The sequence below is a fragment of the Macadamia integrifolia genome, chromosome 8, assembly GCF_013358625.1.
Source record: "Macadamia integrifolia cultivar HAES 741 chromosome 8, SCU_Mint_v3, whole genome shotgun sequence".
Classification (NCBI taxonomy): Eukaryota; Viridiplantae; Streptophyta; class Magnoliopsida; order Proteales; family Proteaceae; genus Macadamia; species Macadamia integrifolia.
In genome coordinates this window covers 10,865,987-10,870,210 of record NC_056564.1, presented here as the reverse complement: position 1 = coordinate 10,870,210, position 4,224 = coordinate 10,865,987, and the positions used below count along the sequence as shown (strand labels likewise).

The 4,224-nt window shown below is 37.3% G+C and overlaps 1 long non-coding RNA gene across 2 annotated transcripts; it reads left to right on the top strand.

Moving 5' to 3' along the window:
* On the top strand, positions 1–3,803 carry LOC122085960. Of its 2 annotated transcripts, XR_006142294.1 has the most exons (3): positions 1–625; positions 2,763–3,188; positions 3,331–3,803. It is a non-coding gene; the product is annotated as an uncharacterized LOC122085960 (long non-coding RNA). The 2 variants fall into 2 exon arrangements; XR_006142293.1 differs by lacking the exon at positions 1–625 and having other exon boundaries at positions 1,847–3,188.
* The last annotated feature ends 421 nt before the right edge of the window (positions 3,804–4,224 follow it).

Genomic DNA, 4,224 nt, shown 5'->3' with positions numbered 1-4,224 from the left:
TTTTCTTGGTCAAATAAGGGACAGGGTACAGAGTTGATTATGGTCAGCATTGATAAAGTGCTTAGAAATGGGGAGCTATTCCGACTTTGTGACTCTATTTTGGTACATTGACACATGCAATGGTGGGCTCGGATCACACCGTTGGCTGTCCACTTTCTTTCACAACAAAAGAAAGGTCCTTATTATTTTAAGTTTTGAGTCAAAACGGATTGGCCATTCGGAGCTCGCTTGATTGGTTGAGAAATCTTGGAATTGGCAACCAAGAGGATCTGCCTCATATTGTTTGTTTTCTAAACTGAAGAGATGTGGTTATAGTCTCAGAAATTGGAGTCGCGCAACATTTAAAAATAGTAGTATAGAGAGTTCTCAATTGACAGAAAAGCTAGAAGCTCTGCAATCTGATCCTTGTCGGGATTACTTTTCTGAAGAAGAAATCAAATTACAACGTCAAGTAGAAGATCAGTTGCTTCAAGAGGAAAAATTCTGGGCCCAATGATCATGAGTTCAGTGGTTAAGAGAGGGAGATAGGAATACTACTTTCACACCACAACTACTCGAAGACGGCAATTTATTCACATTACTCGCCTTCGTGATGAAACTGGGGCATGGATTACGGATGCAACAGGTTTAAGTCATCATATCACTCGATTTTTTTCTGAATTATACTCTTCCTCTCATCCTATGAATAGTCAGAATTTTCTCCAATTTGTTCCCTCTAGAATTTCAGCTTCTCAAATGCCACTTTATGGCGGATTTTACGATGAGGAAATCAGATTTGTTGTGTTCCAAATTGGGGCTTTTAAGGCCCCCTGTTTAGACAGGATGCCGGCTAAATTTTATCAAACCCATTGGAGCATTGTTGGTGCTGATGTTATTAAGGTTGTTAAGTGGTTTTTTGAGTCAGGATTTATGCTTAGAGATTTTAATTACTGTTACTGTGTTGATTGCTAAACAAAAGCATCCTAGTAACATCTCCCAATTCAGGCCTATTAGTCTATGCTCTGTTTCTTACAAAATCATAGCTAAATGCTTAGTTAATAGGCTTAAACATATACTTCATGATCTTATTAGTCCTTATCAAAGTGCATTCATTCCAAGTAGGGCCATCTCTGACAATGTTTATGTTGCTCATGAAATCTTACACCAAATGAAATCCTCTAAGACTAAATCTGGTCTAATGGCTTTAAAACTGGATCTTAGTAAAGCATATGATAAAGTTGAATGGTCTTTTTTACATGCTATTATGCTTGGTAAGCTTGGTTTTCATGATAAGTGGATTAATTGGATTCTGCCATGTGTGACTACAGTGTCTTATTATATTAGAGTTAATGGTTCTATTATTGGCAATGTTTTACCTCAGCATGGGCTCCGTCAGGGCTGCCCACTCAGTCCTTATTTGTTTATTCTATGCCAAGAGGCCTTGTCCTCAACCTTTATCCATGCTGAGGAAACCAAATGCATATCTGGTATTCAGACCATAGTTAGCAAATTCGGATTCGGGAATTATTCGAACGGAGAATTATTCGGAATAATTCGGACGATTAATTTAAGGATTCGGTCAAAAAAGCGGTCAAAAAATCTTATTAGGGTTTTTTTTTTTTAAAAAATTGTTTTTTTTTTTATTTTTTAATTTTTTATTTTTGGTTTTTTTTTTAAATTAATGTTTAAATGGACCGAATAATTCGGTTTAATTCGGATTCGGTCCGAATTATTTGCGATTTATATTCATTTTTGAAAAAGTCGAGAATTTTAAAGAATTTTATTTTTAATTCGGATTCGGTCCGAATTTTTGATAAAATTCGGAAAAATTCGGTTCGGCCGAATAATTCGAGAATTATTCGGCCGAATTGCTAACCATGATTCAGACTAGTAGGTGGGGGCCCAGGGGTGTCTCATTTGATGTTTGCAGACGATTGTATGATTTTTAGTAAATCTTGCATTTTAGAGGCTGAATCCATTTTGAACATTCTTAGGCTTTATAAGGATGTTTCTGGACAAGAGGTCAATCGGACCAAATCTAGCATTTTATTTAGTCGCTCAATGCCCTTGAGTGTTAGGGATCAGATTGCTGCTATTTCTGGTTTCAAAGTGGTTACAAATCATGGGAAATATCTTGGTCTACCCACTGAGTTTGGTAGAACAAAAAAAGAATCTGTTTTCCAAAATTGTTGAGAGAGTTCATTAGAACTGGTTGGAAGGAGAACATTCTTTCAGATGTTGGTAAGGAGATCCTCCTTAAAACTGTGGCTACTTCTATGCCTTATTATGCTATTTCTATGTTTCTTCTTCTTAAGTGTTTGTAAGGACTTAACCAAATGTATGCGACACTTAAGTGGAAGGACGACTCTAATAAAGGAGTTTTTTGGGTGTCATGGGACTACCAATGTCGCAGTGAGAATAGTGGTGGCTTGGGATTCTGAGATTTGGTTTGTTTCAATGTAGCTATGCTTGCTAGGCATTGCTGCAGAATTATCCATAACCTTGAGGCCCTTTGGGTTAAAGTGTTAAAAGGGAAAATATTTTCATAATTCTTCTTTTTTGGATCTCATTCATAAACCTTCGGGTTCTTGGGCTTGGAAAAGTCTGTTAAAAGTAGGGAATTATTACTTTGGGCTTGGGAGAGGTATTGGTGATGATGGCCTTGAGATATATGTTTATGTTGATCCTTGGATTCTTCTCTTCCGGGAGGGAAGGTTTTTAGTGTCTCAAATGTTAATCCCTCTTGGAAAGTGGCTGACCTTATTTTGCATTCTTTTCATAAGTGGAATGTGCCTCTCGTCAAGTCATTATTTTCATATTCGGAGGTATCTACGATTACCCAAATCCCGCTGTCTATCTTTGTGAGAAAGGACAGTTGGCTTTGGTCGGGGACCAAATCTGGTAAGTTTTCTGTAAAATCTACATACTATACTGCCCTTGAATTTGAGTGCAATTTTTCTATTTCCTATGATCCCCTTTGGACTAAGTCGTCGAGCTAAAAAATCATTCCTAAAATAAAGCTCTTCATTTGGCATTGTAGTGCTAACTGTTTTTTTTTTTTTTTTGGTGCAGTAGTGCTAACTATTTAGCAGTAAAACAATTGTTATATCATAGAACACTTGCCTTGAATGCTACATGTTCTTTATGTAAAGCTAATGAGGACTCTATTGTTCTCGCCTTGTTTCAATGCCCATTTGGGCAACGTGCTGGTTAGTTTCTCCCCTTCGCTTTAATATTAAAGAATTCAATGGGGCTCACTTTAAAGAATGGTTAAATTTCCTGTTTGTCAAGTGCAAAAATGTGCCTGACAAAAAAGATTTTGACATTATTTGGTCTTCTCTTTTGTGGCAGATTTGGAAACCTAGAAACAAAGCTTTATTGAACTTCATTGATCGTAACCTCATGGCTACTATGGCTGCTTTTTATGTCTCTGTGGATGAAGGTCGCTTTTGGCCCTCTCAACAAGTAATTTTGAGTGGTATGTCTTCTCATGGAAATAACAATTTGCTGGTCTCCTTGCCTACTGATCATGCTACTATTTTTTCTAATGGGGCATGGAACAATATAAGGCTGGAAGTAGAGGTGTGGTGATCCAAAGCAACATGGGTGATTTTATTGGGGCTTCTCGCAAAGCATGTTCTGGTTTTTCTGCTACAGTTTTAGAAGCAGAAGCAATACGTGACGGGCTGCTGATGTCTCGGTTCTTAGGTTTGAAGGCTATTTTGTGTTTTTCTGATTGTCTAGCTGTGGTAAATGTCATTTCTAGTGAAAGAAGTGGGATAGACTGGGCAGCTAAAGTTGTAACTGAAGACATTGTTCTTTTAGCTTCTTCCTTTTTCTTTTGTAAATTTGAATTTGTTCCTAGATCTTCCAATAGGGAAGCTCATGTTCTTGCAAAAGGGGCTGCTATGTTTGGCCTCTTGTGATCTTAGTGGGGCTCTCCCCCTCCTATTCCTGTACAGTTGGGACACAAAGAGGAGATTATCCTCTTCTGATTTCATTCAATAAAGTTTTATTTTTCTGCCTAAAAACAAAATCTTCTTGACAGTGCAAATAAAAGGAATGAGACAGAATTTAAGGACCTAAAGCAAGGGTCAAGATCAATGTTGAAATATCAGTAAGAATTTGAGAAATTGTATATCTTTTCACTTGACCATTTGAGGGAAGACACAGCTAAGGCCAAGAGACTTGAGAAGGGATTGAGATCATGAATTGGTGCCATGTTAATGGCACAATATCTTCAAA